Below are 23,724 nucleotides of genomic sequence, written 5' to 3'. Positions count from 1 at the left end.
GAAGAACCAGAACTAACACCAGAAGAAGGCAAAACAGACCTGCCCTTAGAAGGAGCCCTAGAAACAGTAGCAGAAGGCCATAGAAGGGAGAATAGAAACCTGAGAGGCCCCTCAGCCTGACCTGACTCCTGTGAGGCCAGTGGATCCACCTGTTCCACTGTAGTCTCTAAAGGACTTTCTTCGTGGGCGTCAGGTGGAGGATCCGGCCCGGCATATTATTATTACACCGCCTGCCAAAGACTAACCTAGAAAATCTAGCCTTCTCTTAATAGTGCGCTTATTAATCCCAAGCAAGGAATACAAAGTAGTGGTATCCTTGCGCGGGTATCGCTTTCCACAAGAAATGCAATTATTCACTTTTTCTGACATCCGTAAATCTGAAACCTAAAAAAAAAAAAAATTTCAGAAAGCAACGGCACTTGCGCGCTGCTTCTGCATCGGACCATGCTGATGTCAGGGCTGTGCTGCCCCCCGACCCCAGCCTATACTTTTGGTATCGGCCGACCGAGGACAGCGGACAGATGAAGAACATCAGAGGTGGCTAACTTCATGGCACCCATGCAAATGGAGAATAGTTGCATGACCGTCAAATCATGCACCAATGCACTGTATGAACACATACACAAATGCATGGATCTCGCTTTACCCAATAGAACCAAGACGCTCTCCTCAAAAAAAGGAAGCCAATCTGGTAGTCCCCTGCCATAAACTCTACAACAGAAGGAAGAAACTGATGCGGAATAAGACGAAGTCCCAAGACTGGAAAAACTCCCCTGTCAGCCTCAACAAAAGGTAGAGATCCCTCTTCAAATACTTTAAAGCTAGCTATGAAAAGGGAATTGCAGCAGATAGTAAAGACAACCACAAGGCCTTCTATAGTTGTGTAAAGAACCTCAACGGCAGTACCCAGATTTGCTCTGAGCTACTGCACAATGGTACCTCCTATATCGAGCCAACAGATATTGTCAATATACTGGCCGACAGATTCAGTGCTAACTTCACCCCCCCCCCCCCAAAGGACCAATCACAATACCAGTAGATTGCCAGGCACCCAGTATTACTGCTGCACAGGTTGAAACAGCACTGTCCAAGGCCAAGAATACAGCTTCTATGGGACCTGACAATATCCATGGCTGTGTTCTACATGAACTACAGAGTGAACTGGCACCTCACCTGTGTGCCCTGTTCAATCACAGCTTCACCTCAGGCTTTGTCCCTACCGAATGGCGCATTGCTACAGTCATCTCTCTCCACAAAAGAGGAGTGACTACAGACCCTGGGAATTATTGCCCCATTAGCCTGATGAGTCTGACATGCAAAGCTATGGAACGCATCATCATGGACCTAATAAACAAGGATATAGGGAATCTCCAAACTCTGGATCCTACACAGTTTGGTTTTGTGAAGGGTAGAGCATGCCTGCTCAACTTGGTCAACTTCTTTGAGTCAGTCACCAGAGCTGTGGATGAAGACAAGGTGGTTCATACAGCCTACCTTAATCTGGCCAAGGCCTTTGATACCATTCCCCATTCAGGAATCATGGAAAAACTCAGTAAGCTCAGCATCAAACCCTATATCACTAGGTGGGTTGCAAACTGGCTCACAGATAGAACCCACAGTGTGAAGTAGCTGACTCCAAGTCTGACTGCAGACCAGTCACAAGTGGAGTCCCACAGGGTTTGGTCCTGGGTCGTCTCCTATTTGGTATCTACTTCTTTGAAGTCCAGGCCAACACAAAGGGACTCTGGCTGACAAAGTTCACAGAAGATTGCAAGTTGGGAGCTATTGTTAACTCCCCAAGTGATGGTGACATCCTACAGAAAGGCCTCAGTAAGAACGACTGGCATCAGAACCATGGCCTTAAGCTCAATGCCAAAAAATGTGTCGTCATCCCCTTTGGAAAAAACCCAGTTCCCTTGAATTACCACATTGACGGTAGTCCACTGAACACAGAAGGTGTTATAAGAGATCTGGGAAAACAGGCTGACAGCAACCTCTCTTTTGACCACCACATTGCCACTGTGGTCAGAAAGTCCTTCTATGTGGCACATCTCATTACTAAGGGTTTTGCATCTAGGAAGAAATAGATCATTGTCTCCCTCTACTCTTCCCTCTTTAGGCCAATCATCGAGTACAATGCCCCATTTGGCATATACCTCACTAGACACCTGCAACAACTCGAGAGGCCGCAAAAGTACCTCACAAAGAGGATCCTAGGCCTTAAACACTTGTCCTATATGGGCAGACTCAAACAACTCCAACTATTCTCTGTCTCATATCACCTACTTAGAGGCGATCTCTGCTTGACTTACAAAGCTATGTCTGACTCAGCTCTGTTAGAAATGTTACAGCTAAAGAAATCCCAGTCCCTCCACACCACAACCTCCAAAGACCTCAACCTCACTACCACAATCAACAGAACATGCTGGAGGTACAGGCTCATAACCCAGAGACTGCCCATGCTAAGGAATAGAGTTCTCATACATGTTAAGCAGAGCACCTCACTGGCCCTCTTTAAGAGAAATGTTGATGAGTGGATGGGAAATAGAAAATTCACCCCGGGGATCACTCCAGTGGCTCTACTCGACAGAGGCACTACAAACTAAGGTCGGGTGGCATGATGCCAGAGTAATCTTATGGGCTAGGCTTGTAAAGGCTCCAGAGCCATTAGGCTAGTACCACCTATGAACCTATGAATAGCGTGTAGGAGACAGAATACAGGAATAGGACGTTGAGGCAGTTTGCATAACACATGTCAGTTGCACTCTGTATTCTTTCACTGATGAACTTCTGTGGACATTCTAATTGTTGGATATGCCTTGTTAGGTACATACCAAAAGGGGCATTGTACTAAATGACAGGTCTAAGGCATGTCAAATACTGTGAAACAATGACTTAGATGCCATACCTTTGTTTATATGTTGCACAGCACAGATTGATTTCCTCACTCCTATAGACACATGATGGTCAAAGACTAGATTACTGTCAATGTGTGTCCTTGAGTCCCTGACTACTGGATCAATTCTTAGGGGTGTGTTGTCAATGTGATAATTACCAAAAGAACCACCACGGCTGAAGATTCCAGTTTAGTAGTTTAATAAAACAGCAAAACAATGGATAGGCACTTTCGCGTAGATAAAACTATGCTTCTTCAGATCCTTAACAATACATTTTACTTGCATCATTTATATAGTATAAAAACATACAAATTAAGCACTCATTGTCATCATTGTCATCAATTAATCAAATCACATTTAAAACTCCAATTAAAAACAACACTGCTTCTTAAAGGAATGGACATCCAATTCTGGTTTAATGCATATACTGCTACTGACCCCAGGATAAATATGTGCCCGAAGTCTTACAATGCACCTAAGTTCAACTCTTTCTAGGTTATTATTATTGTCCCCACTCTCATACTAACTATCACATGCTGTAAGACCCTGAAATGAAACCATGCGTATTAAACACCACAACATGCTTCGCTAAAGCATTTTGCACATTCTTGTTTCTAATATCATATAAATGTTGGTACATCATATCTCTAAGACGTTTCAGGGTCTTACCAACATAAAAACAATTACAATCATTGCAATTAGCAAGATAAATAATATTCGTACTATCACATGAGGCAATGAAACTAGGTTCAAATCTAAAATCTAGTGTGGGGTGAGTAAAACTTTGTGGTTTGCATACTATATCACACACATCCTGCATTTCTTGAAGGGAAAAGTACCCATCTCATTCCCTTGAACTAGTTCCTGCTGTTTCTCCCCGCATAACAAACATTTTAAGTTCTTATTATTCCTATAAGTAAAACAGGGAGTTTCCCCCACCCATTCAGCTGTCTCCCTATCAAGAGTCAACAGATGCCAGTTCTTTTTAATAATATTGCACATTTTCCTATTGTCATTGGTATATTTTGTAATAAAACAAACTCTACGATCTCTACTTGGTTTATCTGGCTTGTCTAACAATGTTGACTTGCACTCCTCCCACTGTTCTTTCATTACATTTAGGACTTAATTTCTAGTCCTATTTATCTCGGGCTCCTTGTACCCTCATCTATAAATAGTCTCTCTAGTGCCATAACCTCATTCTCCATGGTTAATTGATCACTACAGATGTTTTTTCACCCTATTTATCTGTCCTTTCACAATGTTCTGGAATATATGCCCTGGATGCATGCTACTGCGATCCAGTAAACTATTCCGCCAACATTCTTTACGATACAAACTGGTATTAATTTTACCTCCCTTATGTTTACGTATTGATACATCAAGAAAATCCACTATTTCTAAGGAATGGGTCATAGTGAACCTCAAAAACAAAGTTGTAGATTCTAGGTATGTGATAAACTCTTTTAAGGATGGAAGATCTCCGCCCCAAAACAAAAAAAGTCATCTACAAACCGTCTATATAGTTTAATGTGTGTACTAAGACAATGACCAAATAAATGCTGTTTTTCCCAATAGTGAACAACCAAATTTGCATACGAATTTGCACATGGGGTGCAAACAGCGACACCCCATTGTTGCAAATATATCTTCTTATCAAACTTAAATACGTTGTTGGACAATACTAATTCCAACAATGTGCAAATTCACAATTTCTTCATTGCACAATGTTCTCATCTCATTCAAAATCCCCCTTATCGCCTCAATGCCATAATCATTTGGAAGTGAGGTAAAGAGGCTTTGAACACCTAGGGTAACCATAAGGTATCCTTCTAAATAAAGTCTCTCCTCACATTCTCTCAGATCCTTCATAAAATGTGTGGTATCTTGCAGGATAGTTGGTATACACCTCGCTATGGGCCCTAATTTACCTACTATATAGCATGAAACAGTTTCTGTGACCCACCCACCTCCATCCACAATAGGTCTTAATGGAGGTTGGTGCAAGGACTTATGCACCTTTGGTAAACCCTTAATGCAAGGAATCACAGGTTGTTCAACATTAAAAAAGGAATAAGTTTCTCATCCAATTGTCTGCACATAAGTAGATCATATAAACTATCTCTTACATTTCTAAGAATCTTTTCATACTGAGATCTATCCAAAAGCTTATATGCATCAGTTTCACTCAGCATATTACACATGGCCTGATTATAGTCTTTCTTATTCATAAGGACTATGCCCCTGCCTTTATCCGCAGGTCTGATACCAAGTTTTACATTATTTTGTAACGAGAATAGGGCCTGTTTCTCATCCTTACTTAAATTGTGAAACACATCCTTACTCTTACTATGGAAACTTTCATATATCTCTTTTTCACATATTTTAACAAACATCTCTATATGTGATGGAACAACACGAATAAATGAGTTTTTCCTTTTAAAAACATCAACATTTTGTTTGTTAATGTCTTTAAATAGCAATTTTAAAGCAAGGTTACAACTAAACAGTCAACAACAGTTCACTCACATTGGTTCCAGTTGAAGGTATAAAGGTCAATCCTTTATTAAGGACAGAGACCTCCTCTGTGAGTGTATAATCTGACAGGTTAATCACCAAACTTTTCACCATCTCATCCTTCTGTTCTATGTTCCTCTTTCCCCTGAATATTTCCTCTTTCGTAGACCTCTTTTCGCTGACCGGGGATACTGGTATGAGTGTTGCTGGACCAGAAGCGGTAAAAAACGCTCTATTGTGTTTGGGGCTAGCTGTTTCAGTCTAGCTCTTGTGGAAGCTGAAGTCATTGCTTCCTGGTTTGGCTGAGGGGTGGAGCTCAGTCCTACCACTCACTGTGATGCAATTAATTGTGAACTGCTACTGCTGTTCAGTTGTTCTCCCAATTTCCTATTTATATTCTCTGCCGTACCTGATGTTACATCATTCGAGGACAAAAATGAAGGCAAATCCCTTGAGGGAACACTCCCCTCAGATTGCATAGATGAGTTATCTGCCCTTGGCCAAGAAAAAAACAGTACTTTTCCGTTAAACCCCTACCACTATGCGCTGGTGTGAAGAGTGAAGTAATTGGGTTGGACTCAAAGTAACGGTTTATAGAGGTATGGTGACAAGAAGAGAAATTTTTTTTTTCTTCTGTTTACTTGTATTTTATTAAAAGCTTTACTGTGACTCATGCTAATGTGCTGAGTGACTTGGCAAAAAACTTCCAGTCAGTATCATGCAAGTAATACATTTGTACAGTTTGAGTTTGCCAACAGTCATGTGTAGTATAAGGAGTCATAGTTTAGGTCACTAACCACAGTTTTAAAGCTTAACAAAGACTGGGGAGAATTGAACAAAGTGTAATGCTTTGTAAGTCATTTGTTTGACTTTGGTATGTATGAATTGTGATGAAAGTGTTATTAATCCAGAGAAGCTGGTTGTTGTATGAGATGTACATTAGGTGAAGAGACTAATGCACCACAACCTCCTTTAAGTGTGTCAGTGGTGAATCACAGCAGTGCTGAAACATGTGGAAATAAAATCTGTAGTGTTTTGTGACTACTGCAGTTGTTAAAAAGTGTAGAGCTATATGAGAAAGTTTTTCTGTTGCTGTCAAGTGATTGTAGAGGAGACGTGACTTGCGCGTTGGAAAGCTGAGGATATGCAGTACACAATGTACTGTTCTACTCACATCGGAATGAAGGCAAGAAAGGAAGGGGCTTGGTTTGTCAACAGGCACAGCATACTTACTCCTTCCACACACACTGTTGCTTTCCTCAGAAAACACGTCTAGGTAATGGAGTACTTGTGCTGCAGAAAACCTTTTCAAGGTCCAGTTGTGTGGCTGAAATATCGGCAAAACATTTCAGCATGAAGTGGAAGGGGTTTAAAGGAAAAGTACCGAAAAAACGATGCCAGAACTGAAGTCTCTAAAGTCCCTCTGCAACTTTTCTCTGTTTAGTTTGTTTTAACCTGTTTTCATAAAAGGACACATTCATATAGATGTTATTCAGTATGCTTGTGTATGATTCACCTACATATTTATTCACAATGTCCTGGTGTTAGTTTCTGTATTTTATCCTTGAGCTCATTCTCTAGCGGTTGGAAATATTCAATGATCAGTATCATATAATTATAACTTGGCTCAAAATTCATCTGTTGCCATCTCTTCAGCAATTCAGGGTGTGTATCTCCATATGATGGAATGCTCAACACCCTCATTCCTCTCGGGATAACCCGAAAGTGCAAACACGCCTCGAAGTGCTGCCTTTGCCATACATATCTTTTAAGCTTATACAAATCATCTTCCAGGTCTCTTACCCCCATCGAAAAATCATGGAAACTTTCAGTACTACTCTGTACCGATGGCTAGAGGACATTCCCAAGGTTCATAGTTAGGACAGGATTCTCCCATTTTAAAGGCATGATACTGTCACATCCCGGTCGCATATTACCATTCAAAGGAGTATAGTCTAGCTCTATCTGAACACCATAAGCCATGTGGATATGTAGACAAGCCAAAACCACTAAAATGAGAAAAAATACTGTCAACGTAACCCAAAGGTTAGACTGGATATCAGGACAAATGTAGAACAAAACCAAAAGAACTACCACAGCTGAATATTCCAGTTTAGTAGTTTAATAAAACAGCAAAACAATGGATAAACGCTTTCACGTAGATAAAACTATGCTTCTTCAAATCTTTAACAATGCATTTTACTTGCATCATTTACATAGTATAAAAACATACAAATTAAGCACTCATTGTCATCAATTAATCAAATCACATTTAAAACTCCAATTAAAAACAACAGTCTTGAATCTCATATTAACTATCACATGCTATAAGACCCTGAAACTGAAACCATGTGTATTAAACTCCACAACATGCTTCGCTAAACCATTTTGTGCATTCTTGTTTCTAATACCATATAAATGTTAGTACATCCTATCTCTAAGACGTTTCAGGGCCTTACCAACATAAAAACAATTACAATCATTGCAATTAGCAAGATAAATAATATTCGTACTATCACATGAGGCACTGAACCTAGGTTCAAATCTAAAATCCAGTGTGGGGTGAGTAAAATGTTTGTTATGTGGGGAGAAACATCAGGAACTAGTTCAAGGGAATGAAATGGGTATGTTTCCCTGCAAGAAATGCTGGATGTGTGATGTAGTATGCAAAACACAAAGTTTTCCTCACCCCACACTAGATTTTAGATTTGAACCTAGGTTCAGTGCCTCATGTGATAGTACAAATATTATTTATCTTACTAATTGCAATGATTATAATTGTTTTATGTTGGTAAGACCTTGAAACGTCTTAGAGATAGGATGTACCAACATTTATGTGATATTAGAAACAGGAATGTGCAAAATGCTTTAGCGAAGCATGTTGTGGAGTTTAATAAGCATGGTTTCAGTTTCAGGGTCTTACAGCATGTGATAGTTAATATGAGAGGGGGGGGACAATAATAATTACCTAGAAAGAGTTGAACTTAGGTGGATTTTAAGACTTCAGGCACATATTTATCCTGGGCTCAATAGCAGTATATGCATTAAGCCAGAATTGGATGCCCGATACTTTAAGAAGTAGTGTTGTTTTTAATTGGAGTTTTAAATGTGATTTGATTAATTGATGACAATGACTGCTTAATTTGTATGTTTTTATACTATATAAATGATGCAAGTAAAATGTATTGTTAAGGATATGAATAAGCGTAGTTTTATCTATGCGAAAGCGTTTATCCATTGTTTTGCTGTTTTATTAAAGTACTAAACTGGAATATTCAGCTGTGGTGGTTCTTTTGGTTTTGTTCTACATTTATCCTGATATCCAGTCTAACCTTTGGGCTACGTTAACAGTATTTTTTCTCAATGTGATAATTACCAGGGGTGAATGACTTCCCGAAGAATACTATTATGGATTTCTTGGCACTTGATTTTAATCCGTGGCTCTGACACCAGTTATTTGTCTGTGTCAGCCCTCTGTGTAGAACATCCGTGTTGATGCAGAATTCTATGACTGCTCCTCACTTGCAATCATCTGAAAATTTAGTCAGCCAGAGGACACTAACATTGGCCTTAACTTCAGAGAAGTAAATGCCAAAAAGGAGCGGTCCCAGGACATATCCCTGAGGGACTTTGCTTGTGACTGGCTTATTTATAGAGGTGGACTCCCAAGTTCTAATTTCCTGGGCCATCTGTGAGCAGGCTGGCTATCCACTGGGTGACATAAGGTTTTATACCTAACCTCTTGAGTTTGTCAACAATGCCTTGGTCAGGTCAAGGTAGGCAATGTGAACCATTTTGCCCTCACCCATTGCTTTGGTGACGTTCTCAAAGTAGTCCACTTCTAAGGGATTACAGCACAAAAACTTCAAATCTTCAGGTACTTCACAGAATGTTTCAGGCCTATTAGGAGCTGGTATCTGAGAGTCAGGAGCAGTGGAGCAGATGCAAACGCAATGAGAAAGATGTCCAGAATAGGAGGGACAGGAACAGGAGCAGCAGTGTCTACCTCTAAAAGATTATATGATCTTTTTGCACATCTGCAATCTCTTCAGACTCCCATTCTAAGCATTTTGTCATGTTACAGATGGATTCCCTAAATGAAGCTTCTTCAACAGGGGAATCTGGGAAAAGTGAAAACTGATCATTTAAAGTCACCTGGCTTGCAGAAGGGATCTGAGAAGAGTAGGCCAATAAGTAGTCAGGGTTTGAGTCTATCTTTTCATCCTCAGAAGAAGATTCTAAGTGTTGCTTTTATGGTGTAACATAAGTAGGAGCAGATGATGTAAAAGATGGTGGCTTGAGTGCCAATATGGCATTAAACAGGCCCTGGGAGAAATCAATCCACTCCTTTGCCTTGGACATCTGGGGACAGAAAATATTTCTGGTTTTCTGTTTTTCTCTTTTTAAGTGTGGCATCCACTTTCACAAAACATAGAGGTTCTGACCCCTGATGTACCTTTATAAGTGATCCTGGTATTTCCTCTCTAATCGTAACTTTCAGTATACCATAGGGTCCTTCAGAGATAATTATATGGGGTTGCCCTTCTCACCAGTGTTGGTAACATCTGTATTTTTGGACAAAGAAACCTTGGATGCCATACTGGCCTCCTGAGGGGTCATGGTAGCAGGCACCGGAGAAGGCATCAGGCACGCTGCAGGGTCCGAGACCTCAGAGGGTACATCAGAGTCCAACCGGGCAGGCATAATGTCAGGCCTAGTTCTCTTAAATTTCTTTTTCAATATAGGCAAGACATCAGGGTTTGAAGGGTCTGCGATCTTAGTCTCGTCAAGACTTCTTAATCTCTGGGTATCCAAGTACATACTGAGGAAAGAAAGAAAGTTACATCTGTAAGTTTTAAGTATGAAAGACTGTCAAATCATACAATTCACATAATTGTGCACCTAAGCAAAACAGACACTGGGATTAGAGACCTTTGTAGGAAATCTGCTGAATACAACTACACTTCTCCCTCCTAGCTGAAATGTAATAAAGTATCAACAGCAATACAAGACAGAAAATAAAAGGAAAGCTCTCTATTGTGGCACTTATCTCAACCAGTGAAAGCCAAAGGTACCAACGATCATGAGTAGAAAAGCCTGATGGATGCAGGACCTGTATTCAGACAGGCAGTGAGACAGTCTGAGGATTTACTCTCATATGTCTTGTTATATACCCTAATGCCCATGGGCTTAGGTCATACATCAGATGTATGCCACTCTGGAAGGTTTTGCCATTGGTATCCCATCTGGACATAACAGGCTGCCTCGTGAGATAACCCAAAAGTTTGAAATAGTGGAACACTGATCTAAGGAAGGACATCATACTGATTAATTGTCCATATTAAAATATGTTGTATATACCCTTGGTCTTGTGACCAAGATCATGACTGTAAAGGGACCACAGACCAGCCTAGTTTCTCAATTAATAAATGATAAACAAATAAAACTCCTTTAAGATAAATTCTTCCTAAAGGATTAGCTACAACTTGAAGAAATGCAGGAATACAGGCTGATACTGTGACACTTAAACTCTGACAAAAAATAGGTTACATCAGCCCTAAAGAAGTTATCAGAGCATACATACAGATGTTGGTCTGATGAAGCGGATGTTATTCTGAGAAAGCGCTTACCTACTACAATAAAGGACATATTGATTTTCACTGCTGTGTGGAACCAGATTATTTTTCTTTTTCTTGTATTCTCTGTTTTTTGCATCTGATTCCTTATTTGGTTCAAGGACTGTTTTCATTACGTTATCAAAGCAGCCCAACAGTCTTGAAACTGAGATGTTAAATGGGTATAACACCAGTGCGCTTGCCATTTTGAAAATCGTTCCACATCTGAATAAATGATTTTTAAGTCTCTTACCTTCATTCAGGATTTTCAATGCACCACAAAAAGAAATTAGTGTTAGGAAATAAACTCATGTCCTCCAACCTGAAAGGAGGGATGACTTCAATCTGGAATGCAACGGTCTAACTTGCTGCTGAGTTAAGAATACCCTGCTAAAGAAACAAAATGGTGGGTACTGTGCTTAACTGCATAAGAAAGGAAAAACACATTTGCCTTTGCCAAGCTGAGACTATCAAAAGCAGTCTCACCCTGTATAGTTTTGATTTCAGAAGGATTTTCTGAATTATAGAATAAGAGGGAAGGCATACATCAGTTCTTGATTCGAATGAAATGCAAAGGCATCCAACATTTTGCTCTCCTGGAAATCAGGATGCCACAAAGATCAAGCTGTGAGGATGGCCCCTTATCATATTAATATAACTTACCTGCAAAGCTTGAAGGACCTTGCAACTCCTTACTGGCTATATACACCACCACTATATTTATCTGAACAGGTCTTGGTTGAGAATTGCCCTAAAAAAAACCTTCATAGCTCTTGTGATTACTATTGTTTCTTCTACACAATGAGATATTCGTTGTGCAGACTAGTAGATATGTAGAAATATTTTGAAATGGGATCCCAAAACATAATGCAAAGAATCCACTAATAAGACACTTTTTGTCGATTTGAGAAAACTAACACTGCTAAAGACAAGCTGAGTAGGGTAATGCTACCACACAAATTCCTCCCTTACTGGTTTCATTACTGGAATTATAGCCTGACTACAAACATTCTTCAGCACCAGTAAAGTTTTCTCATGATGATCTTGCATGAGGGTCCCCTAGAATGCAAGGAAAAATGTGTTATAAAGCCCTGAGGTATTGTTTTGCTATTATGACTGACAGTGTTATAATTCCTCCTAAAAATGGAGTGATCTCTTCCGGCTTATCTTGGAGAAAGAATCCAAAAATACACTTGGGAAAGATAAAAAAATCTGGTTTCAGACTAACTTCTTTCTTCAGTTTTACAGTTACGTATAGAGACTGAAGAAGTTTTAACACTGTCATGTGGTGGTAGATTTCAAGAATTTATTTCACAATGAGATAATCATCTATATAATGGCTATGGTTATCTGTTGTTTCCACAAATTTACAAATGGAGGTAAACATTTTGAAAATACTCTCGGGGCTATGTAAAATCCAGTGGGAATGTGGCAAGTTGGAAGTGACAATCTTGTATGCCTTGTGAGATGGTCAGAATGGGATGTTCAACCATACCCACTGTTGCTATAAAACAGCCCTGTTATATGACAGACACAACAGTCTTTTGGAATTGCTATCCTGAATTACTTTAATATAATTAATTTACTGATCTCAGAAAGATCCAAGGCAGGTCCCCATGTTTTGTCTCTTTTGGGCACTGCACATAGACTGGAATAACTAACATTTCTCAAAAAAGTCTGCATAACCTAGGTCTAGAGTAAAGTGTTCAGTTTGTCAAATATAACTGAAAATGATTTCCCAATGATACAGGTGAGGAATGGATTATAGTAAGAGCCTAGCTGATATCACCAAGCTTTATTCTGTTGCTGTGACTGTTGGAACTTCTGAAAGTAAGCAGAAGAAACTTCATTTTTTTTTGCAGAATTCTTACCTAACCGATGCCTCCTATAAAACAGTCATTTACAAACTGGAAGGCTCACAGAACACCTGTTTAATGGCTGCCCTAGTTTTGGCCTTTTCATAGAAGAATTAATATTTCATCAGTTGTCTTGCAAAATAATGAGTCAGTCATAATAGGCAGCCTGAAGTTATATTTAATGTTCTTTGAGTAAGACTCTAGGCCAGTCATTTCCTCTTAAGGCTACACCAGATGCTAAACCCTTTGAAGTTGCATCTACTTTGTGGTATACACGTTCCAAAAGGCGTACAATTACTTAATAGATGTAGCACAACTGCCAACTTCTTACCTGCAGAATCACAGACAAACCAAAAGTAAGCAGGGCAAAGACCCCTGTTCAGTGATACTTTTTACATATTTTTAAATACCTTTATTAAATTTTCATTTAAGACAAACACATATACATTATAGAGAAGAAAATAAGTCATATTAACATTTTTCATTTTTAAGTATAATGCATTATATCATATACATGTGTGCGTGTGTGTGTGTGTGTGTGTGTGTGCACATATACACACACACACACACACACACACACACACACACACACACACACACACGTTTTCTGTCTCTAAGAATGCTCATTTTGTCTAACATTACACAAACTGCTTGATTCATGACTTTCTTTCACTCCTCCTCCTCCTGAACATCGTTCTGCAGGCATTTTTCCCACAAATTCAATTTATTTCTATGCAATTTTGCTCCTCCCCCTTTTTTAAAGAACCCACCTTCAGTTATTTTATCTCGTTTACTGAAATTACATTTGGCTTAGATTTTGATTTCCATTTTTTAGTAATTGCTTTTTTGGCAGCCAATAGCTTTAAACGTAATCAGGTCTTGCAGTGTTTAAGCAGCTCAGATCTGTGGCCCAGCCCAAAAGTAGTATTTATTTATTTGACATTTGTTAACCAGGATAGTCCATCTGAACAAAAGCCCTTTTTCAATGGAGGCCCGGGAAGAACAGCTCCACAGTACAAGCAAGAAAATTTATAAAACTGAAGATGAATACAGTGAAAAATTTACAATAAAACAGTCAAACAAATGTAAATAAAGCTCCACAGTACAATATAGTAAGAGGCAATATAACACCGAAGAAAAAACATAGCAAAGAAATATACAATAAAACATTTGAATGAATTTATATAACACATTGGGTTACCTTCAGAGGGTAATTGTACAATACAGAGCAATTAAGTCAGTTATGGTAGTAGGGAAGGGAGAAATAGAAAGGACAGTGATAGAGAAAGGGGTGGGTTCATGTGTGATGATTACACAGGCAAATCCATGTGCTATTAAGGTACCTTTTGAGAGTTTTCGTGAATTTGTGGATGTAGGAAATGTTTCTAAGGTTAATGGGGAGCTTGTTCCATGCAAAAGCAGGGAAGTAGCTGTAGAGATTCTGTCCAATAGATTTTTTTGGTTTGTGAATTTTAAGAAACATTGGTCAGAGCTTCTGATGGATCGAGGGGGGCTTATAGAGAGAGACAAGTGAGGAAATGCTAGGGCAGGAGGAGGGCTTATTCAAAATAGTATGGATAATGAGAAGTTAGGTAAATAAGAGTTGGTTAGGAAACTCTAGCCAGCTGAGTGAATGCAGAGCATGACAGTGGTGTGATCTTGACAGCAGATTGGCTGCAAACCTAGCAACTTTGTTGTAGGTGGTTTCAAGTTTGGAAAGTAGTGAAGACTAAGTTGGTTAAAATTTGAGAGCTGTAAAAGAGGTTGGGGAGAAGGTAAGCTTGAGCTAGTGAGATCCTGGAGTTGGGTGGGAGAAACCTTTTGTTTCTATAGAGCAAACCAAGCTTTTGGTGGGTTTTCTTGATGAAGTTAAGTACATGAAGGTCAAGTTTTAGCTGATCATCCATTATTACTCCAAGCACTTTAGTGTGTGATTCAGCTACGATTGTAGTGTTGTTGAGAGAAGAGATGGTGAATGAGGGTTTAAGACGGTAAAGGGATTTTGGGAAGAAGAGGAGTTGTTTCGTCTTTTTAGAGTTTAGTATGAGTTGGTTGTTAGTAAATCATACTTCAGTGAGACTGAAAGATGTTTGTATCAGGGTTAGTAGGTCAGTGGGACTGTCAGTGATAGAAATGATGGTGGAGTCATCTGCGTACTGTATAAGGGAAGACTAAAGACAGGATGTGTGAAGATGGTTAGTAAAACTGTTAAAAAGGAGGGGGCTTAAAATGGAGCCTTAAGGGATGGGGAGAAAAGGAGAAAGAGCAGAAAGCCATTTTACAGACTGCAGTCTGTGAGGTAGCTATTGAACCAGGAGACAGTTGCCGAGTAGAGGCTGAGTTAAGAGAGTTTGGAGAGAAGGATGGGATGAGAGACAGTGTCAGACCTCTCAACTGTCCCTGATTTTGACTCCGATTGTAGGTCTGTCCCTCTTAATCTCTCTTAAAACTGGTGACTGTTGAAGAAAAGGTGGTAAATTGCCCTTAATAAATGATAGCAATTCAGAGTTATAGACGTTTAACGTCAGAAAATCTATATTAATCCACAGTCACTTATTCTGCAAATGTTTCAGGCTTAAAGTACAAATATTTAGACAATGTCACTGATTATTTGAGAATTTGTCCCTGATTCTGTTGAGATTTGTCTCTGATCAGTTGAGAGCTATGAACATTGTCATTTAAGTGTAATTAAATAATTTAATTAATTAATTAATTAATTAATTAATTAATTAATTAATTAAATTAAATTAAATTTAATTAAAGTGTAATTTCCTTAGTTACAGCCATTTACTTCCCCAACATTTCTGGCACAGTACTCTGTATAGAATTTTTAAAATCTGCAAGTTTGTTACCCTCCCAAAACATGTTCTCATTTAGCTCCCTCTTTTCCATCACACCTCCAGTATTTGCTGTCTACCTGTGGAAAAGATCACTGAAGTCTATTTGAGGCAGAAAAATACCTATGCAAACACTTCTAAACAAAACTCCTAAACTTTCTTCTGGACTTTGTTTTATACTTGGGAGCCATATATATGTCCTTTTATTGTTCCTTTGTAAACTGCTTTTCCTGCCTCTCTTCCTAAACCTTTCTAAACTCCTCTGTACATGCAGTACTCTATATGCCCTGCTAGTCAACCCCTTTTTAACATCAGCTTCTGCTCTAGGCTTCACTAAAACACTATCAGAACTGGCATTTCGCTTACCACGCTCCTAACCCTTTTTCTTTGCATATACTCTGATGTCAATCATTGGTAGGAAAGGCAGTCATTAACCCACGTGCAAACCTTTGTTTGGTCTCATCACATTCTATTGCCTTGCCCAAAATAGTTATTTACTGTCAATACCTTGGTTCCTTTGCCAGCTTCCTCCAGTACATTCAAGCCTCTTCTTTCACATTTTCTATGCCCATACTTGTAGTCACCCCCATTGGAAAAATCTCCTTTCTCCATTCCAGTGTTGGCTTAGTTCTTAGAATACTTTCAGCGACCTTATACATTCTGCAGGTTGCTGCTATTTTCCTTAAGGACCTGAATCCAAAATCCTACTCTTTTATTACTCCCAACACCCCCCCCCCCATCAACAACCCATTCCATATTATCTCTCAAGTAAGTACTAGGCTACTGCTCGTTTTAAGCCTTGTCAATTTCCCTCAAATGTGAGAAATGAACCCTGTACTTTATGTCTGTGAGTAAACACCTGAACCATTCTGCCAAACCCTGTAAGCTTTTTGATTTACAACCTTAAGCTTGTGTTATGTGTAACAGCAATAACTGTGTAGCTGTAAAGTATCCATTCAAATCAGGTCATCCTAAACCACCTTGTCCTATGCGGAGGATCAACTTATCTCACTTTCTCTCTTCCCCTTCCATATAAATTCCTTCAACTCTTATTATTGCTCACAATTTCTCTTTTGGTTGATAAAAACATGCCTGATCTGTACATAATACTAAAGTGACTAAAACATATTCATTGTATATTTCCATGCATATCCATATCGAAAGCTTGCAATTTCTCAGTTTTTGTACTATCTTTTTAGTCTTTCTCCACATGTCCTTAATTGCCATAACAGGATCCTGTTTAATTCATACACCTAAACACTTCACCTTATTGTAGCTCCATAAATTTGAGTTTTGTCAAGCCAATTAATTTGAGGGTACACACTTTACCACTGTTGTCTTTGTTTTATCTTCTCAAAATGTTCAACAGCGCTTAACTCTTTATCAATGACAAAATAATATCATCTGCAAATAAAGTTAATTTCTCTTGATTACCATACCAGTGACATTCTTGATTTTGTCAGACTTTTTTAAATATAGTTACTATTAACTGAAAAGGTGGAAGAAGAGAACAGGGATGTGGGATTAAGCCACATTTCCAAAGTAAAAGAAGTCTGAAATGACTATAACTGCCATTATAGTTACAGTAATCCATCTGCTCTCAAAAATTGCCAGTTTTAGGATGGTATAAGCAAGGTTTTGCTCTAAAATCAAGGGCTTCCCTGAAAATCAGGGACAGTTGTAAGCTTTCCCACCTTATCTTTTGCACCTCTGTCAAGGACAGCTTCAATAGACTCCTGTAAAACGTTTGGTACATAGCTTTTAATAGGTCCCCATGTAACATAAGAAGGATTGTAATACATCAGAATAAAAGATTACTCTTTCATGTTCATATCTAGGATTACTGATTTTCCATACGAAAAACTTTTTTTTCTTTTGTTATTGTCTGGAACTCAAAAAAACTACAGCAGGGTCAGCCTTAAGATTGCTACACAAATCTGGTGAAGCTATGGGAATGTCATTCAGCCTTTTTGGGAGCTTGCACTTTATGTATTCATAACATGTATAATGTAGTGTAGGAAATATCATTTTTATCTTTTCATTTCAGTGATTTCACAAAATCTCCACCTGTGATAAAAAAAGATCACAAAAAAAAACACCCATATAATTATTTCACCAAAAATGGTATCACTGGAGCATAACACAAGGACTTCAAAGTTTATGTTATGTGCTCTAAATCTAAACTCACAGGATCTACTTCAAAAATATGTTTTCCTCTTCTTCTCATCAGAAGACAGTGAGGATGAAGAAAAGAGTTATGTATGCACAATAACATTCCATCTAAGTTGTCCATTTTCATTTATACTTGACATATGGGTTTGGTTTCGAGCCTCAGAACCTACTCAGCCATTACTATATCTCATGAAAGCCAAAAGCTCTTGAGCTCAACCCTTACCCACAATGCTCCTCTCACAGTTACCACTGATAGAATTTGCTGAAAGACAGACAGAATGAAAAACCCCAAAATCCTTCACAGAGACAACATCTGGGACCATATAACAACAATAAGTGATATGTGTCCATTATCTGTTTCACCAAAAACTTCAAGGGCAGGGGGAAAGTGGGAGGGGAGTCGAGGATAAATGAAAATGGACAACACAGATGGAATGTTACAGTGAGTACATAACTTCTTTATCTGATGTTGTCAATTTTTATTTTATCCTCGACATATGGGACAGAGTCCCCAGTTACCTCTGACCTTGGGAGGACTTAAGAAAGGATATTCCTAAACACCATTTGACCAAATGACACTCTTCCCCTGGAGACCAGATCTAATTTGTAATGAGTCATAAAGGTATGAGAAGCCCAAGTGGCTGCTGCATAGATAAAGTACAGTTGTGTACACTTACTATAAATGTAGATGGTCGAGTGTATTCACTGTTGCAGTCATTACATTTGGGTAATCTGCTGGCAGGATGCCCTCAGTCGGCCGGAATTCCAAAGTCTTGGGTCCTGCGTCGGTTGCTGTCTCCTCTTCCATGACGTCAGGTCGTCAGATGTATAAAACATGCAGCCGATGCCATTTTCTTTAGTTTTTCTTGCCCCCGATCTCAGTTGCCCCCAAACAGGTAGCAATATTTTATATATATGTATATATATATATATATATATATATATATATATATATATATATATATGTATGTATATATATATATATATATATATATATATATATACATGCATTAATATAAACTTTACCTTCATCTACAAGCAAATACACCACATAGGTTGTAGAAGATAGAGAAGGAAAGATAAACTGTAGAATGACAGGGGGATGGCGGGAGGGTAACCTGGACTACAACAGTGAATACACTCGAACATCTACATTTATGGTAAGTGTACACAACTGTACTATGCTCTTCGTGTTTCACTGTTGCAGTTATTACATTTGGGTAGAATCCGAAAGCTATGGTTGGGAGGCTGGAGCTAAACAGCATTAGGTGTGGCTATAAGGCCCTGCAGCACTGCAGTGGCAAAGCCTGCCCTGGACTTAGAGTAGAGGCAAATGGTAATGCTTTGTAAAGGTGTGAACAGAACTCCAAGCAGCAGCCTCTAGAATGTCTTTGGTTGGTACTCCTCTGAGAAAGGCTGCTGAAGTAGCTGCAGCTCTGGTGGAATGAGACCTAATGCCCTTGGGCACAGGTTTACCATGGTGTAAGTAGCAGAAACTGATGCAGTGGCTTATCCACTTTGAAACTGTCTGCTTTGAGATAGCCTTTCCTTCTGATCCTGCAGCATATGACACTAGTAATTGCTCAGTTTTTCTTAGAGCTTTTGTCCTGCTCAAGTAGAATCTTAGCTGTCTGTGTACATCCAAGGAATGCAGAATTCTCTCCCCTTTGTTCTGCGGATTTGGATAAAAAGTTGGCAGATGAATTGTTTGGTTAAGAGCCACACTGGAAACCACCTTAGGCATAAAAGTAGGATTTGTCCTCAGACACCCTGTCTGGGTAAAATATGATAAAAGGCTCTACAGCCATGAGGGCCTGTAGCTCTGAAACTCTTCTTGCTGAAGTAATTGCTAGTAGCAGAGCTGTCTTCTATGATAAAAACTTTATATCAGCTGTAGCGGCTGGTTCAAATGGAGGCAGGGTGAGCTTTTCCAACACATAATTGAAGTCCCATGCAGGTAGGTAATGGTGATCTTCTAGGAGGCCTTAGGTTTTTGGCTCCTCTAATATACTGCTTTAGTAAAGGATGAGAAAAGATTGGTGGCTCTGTATTGTAATGAGCCGAAATGGCAGAGGCATGGATTTTGATTGATGAGAAAGATAGGCTTTTGTCAAGCATCTCAGTTAAGTATTGTAATATCTGAGGAATATGCGTTTCTGCTGTATCAGTTCCTTGTGCTTAATTCCAAGCACAGAATCTCTTCCATTTGTCAGCCTAAGATTTTCTAGTACTAGGCCTTCTGGCTTCCAAAATGACATTCATCACAGCTTTACTGAGAGGTGTCGTTCGTAAGATTACATGATTAGCCATGCTGCCAGGTTCAGAGTCTGTAGTTGACTGTGCAGGATCTGATTGTTTTGCTGGGACAGTAGTTGTGGTCTTTGAGGCAAGGTCCAAGCTGGGTATTGAGACAAGTTCCTTAGGACTGGGTATTAGTATTGGCGGGGCCAGTCTGGGGCAATCAATATCATCTTTGGCTTCTCTTGCCTGACTTTTAGGAGGACCTTGGGTAGAAGAGGCAGAGGAGGGAAGGTGTAAACTGACAGTTTTTTTCCAACTGAAGGATAGGGCGTCCACTTTCCATGCTTGTCTGTGATAAGTCCTTGTGCAGAATCTTTTTAATTGATAATTTTGAGGAGTGGCACATAGATCTATGTCTGGGCTCCCCCATTTCTCTGTTATCATGCTGAATACTTGTGGATTTAGTTTCCACTTGTGAGGATCCATAAGGTTTCTGCTTAAATCGTCTGCCAGAGTGTTCTGTTTTCCTGGCAGGAATTGAGCTTGAAGATTTATTCGGTAGGTCAAAGCTGTGTCCCACAGTGCCATGGCTAATCTGCAAAGGGGGTACGAGTGTGTGCCCCCTTGCTTGTTTATATACCACATGACTGTGGTGTTGTCCGTCTTTATCAGTACTTGTCCTGGATGAAGTGAGTCCTTGAAGGCTGTTAGGGCATTCTGAACAGCTAGCATCTCTTTCTGGTTGACATGTAGATGCATTTGATTTGGTGCCCATATGCCCTGAATGCATCTTCCTGCCATGTGGGCCCCCCAGGCATAATCTGATGTGTCTGTTGTTAAGGTTTTGCTGGCAGGGGGTAGAGTGAAGGGCCGTCCCATGTTTTGATGACAGGCCTTTGCCCACCATAGAAACTCCTGTTGCAGGTAGGGGATGAGAGGAATCATTGTTTCCAGACTGTGCGAATGTTGACTCCATAAACTTTTTAGGTACCATTGAAGTTTACTCATATGTAGTCTTGCATATGGAATTAGTAGGATGCAGGATGCCATGAAGCTCATAGCCTGCAGAATTTGTCTTGCAGAAGACTGAGTTTTTGTTGCCATCAGTTTGAAGTAAGTAGTCAGTTGCCTTTGTTTGTCTGGCGTGAGGTAAGCCATCTGGGCAGTTGTATGCAAGCTTGCACCCAGGAATGTTATCTTTTGAGAGGGTACCAGGTGTGATTTCTTTTCATTTATTGTGTACCCTAGGCATGTTAGAAGGCTTTTCACAAACACCAGGTGTCGTAGAAGAGTGTCTTTGTTCACTGCTTGAATGAGACAGTCGTCCAAGTAAGGATGTATTTGAATACTTCTTTGTCTGCAAAATGCAATTACTGGTGCCAGGCACTTTGTAAAGACCCTGGGTGCAGTAGATAAGCCAAAGGGCAGTGCAGAGACTTGGTAATGCATTAAGCCAGCCTTGAATCTGAGGTATCTTCTGCACGACTGTCTTATTGGGACATGCAGGTATGCCTCTTTTAAGTCTAAAGTCACCAGCCAAGCATTCTTGCCCAGCATGGGCAGACGCTGTTGAAAGGTGAGCATTTTGAATTTTGGAATGTCCAGGTATGTGTTCAAAATCGATAAATCCAGTATTGGCCGCCAGGCCTTGTCCTTTCTGGGTACTAAGAACAGTCTTGAGTAAAAACCTTGTCATTTTTCCGGTTCTGGTACTGTCTGAATGGCTCCCATATCCATGAGGGATGTAACCTGTTTATGTGCCTCTGCCCATTGTTTTTGTGGCAGGTCTGGCCAACCATTTGTCATTGGCAGGGTGTGGAAATGGAATCTGTATCCCTGTGATACGATGTTCAGTACCCACTTGTCCTGGGTTATTAATTGCCAATTTTGAGCTAAAAGTGCTAATTTTCCCCGTATGGGTGCTGCCAACAGATATGTGCTTGGTGTAGGCTGAGGGAAGTCATTGGGATTGCTTTCTGTAGGTTTGCGCTTTATCTCCCCCAGATTTGGAGGTGGATGCGCCCCATTGCTTTGACATGTATGAGACTTGAGCCTGGTACCTGGAACCCTTAGGGCATCTGGATTTGCCCCTTTGAGCTCTGTCTGACACAGGAAAGGACCAATTTTCTGTAGGCCAGTGTCTACTGAATCTAGGTGGCTGCACTTGTAAGAAATCTTTAACAGTTTGCATAGACTTAGCTTTGTCTTCCATTATTTTTTAAAACCTCTTCTGCCTTAATACCAAACAGAGAATCATGCTGTAAAGGTGCATCTAGCAATTTAGCTTTAACATGATCAGGTAAATTTTGTTCCTTTAACCAGGCATGCCTCCTAATCACAGATCCAGTAACTGCGGCCCTGCAGGAGGCCTCTAAAGAATCAAAACCACATTGCAAAGTATGCTTTCTAACTTGTTCAGCTGAATGCAATAATTCCTGCAATTCCTTATTTTCTGCACATTCTGAGATCAACATCATTTTCTGTTTCAGCAATCCCATAACATGTCGTTGGTACTTAAGCATATGAAATTGACAGTTTAAGGCCCTAATTGCCAAGGTTGCAGATGTATAAACCTTTTTTCCCCATCTGTCCAGTGCCCTTGAATCTCTGTCAGAGGGGTTAGGGTTTTTTGCTGTTGAGGCCTTAACTCCCTTTTGATGCTGTGAAATATTTTCAGGATCAGCAGCAGGGTTTCTAAATAAAAATTTATGAGAGTCAGGGACCCTGTAATACCTGTCAGGCTTACTGGGAGCCGGAGGTAAAGAGTCAGGCTTGACTCTGAAAAAACATCATCCACAATGTCTAAGACAGGGGGAATGGCTAAAGGCTTGTGCTGAGGGAGGAGGAGGAAATCCCTGAGCCTCTTTTTTGATTCTGAGAAGTCTTGACTCTCCCAGTGAAAATGCTCCCTCAAAATATGCAAGGTTTCTCCAAATGAATAATCCTAAGGAGGAAATGCAGATGGAATAGACTCCTCAGCATCAGAATCCTCAAAGGGAGGTAAAGATAATGCCTGATCAGAAGAGGAATCAGAAGAAATAGAAACCTGATCTGAAGATTCATAGTCAGTGTCTTGCCTAGGTCCCTTATCTGAAGGGGGATGGGTACCCCTGATCAAGGTAATAAGGTCTTCAGCTATTTTGATCATCTGCTTTTTAGGCATAGAGGCCTGTACACGTGGCTCAAGCGTCGTTTTTTTAGTTTTTGAAGGTGTCTTTGCCTTTGGTTTTGCAGCTTACTTCGGTTTGATATAAAAATGTTGAGGTCTGAATACACCCTCAGAGGCCGGTGCCTGCTCAGTGGCTCCGGACCCATCCGAGGGAGATACATCCGTCGGTCCAATACCCTGAGTATCTTGCAGCATGCCGGACTCCACATGGTTGTCGGTAGAGGCCTGCGACTCGAAGGTAGCGGATATCAGGGGCTGCGAAAGTGCCTCACTGAGTACCGGCAATTGGCACAGGAGAAGCTTCATCGGTTTTAGATCTCGACTGCCTTTCTCTGTCCTTTTCTTTGCGTTTTTTATGTACTCCGGTAGTTGGATTGCTATCCGACGACATCTCTGGGTAGTTAAATCTGTTTCCAAAAT

The 23,724-nt window shown here is 39.9% G+C and overlaps 1 protein-coding gene across 1 annotated transcript in view; it reads right to left on the bottom strand.

Annotated features, from left to right (window-relative positions):
* The window catches only part of LYST (lysosomal trafficking regulator), a 3,825,950-nt gene that overhangs the window by 2,918,684 nt on the left and 883,542 nt on the right, over positions 1-23,724 (bottom strand). The gene's annotated exons all lie outside the window — the stretch shown is intronic.

The sequence above is a fragment of the Protopterus annectens genome, chromosome 1.part1, assembly GCF_019279795.1.
Source record: "Protopterus annectens isolate FY-2018-M chromosome 1.part1, PAN1.0, whole genome shotgun sequence".
Taxonomy (NCBI): domain Eukaryota; kingdom Metazoa; phylum Chordata; order Ceratodontiformes; family Protopteridae; genus Protopterus; species Protopterus annectens.
Note: the sequence above shows the minus strand (reverse complement) of the source record. Positions and strands in the feature narration are given on the sequence as shown.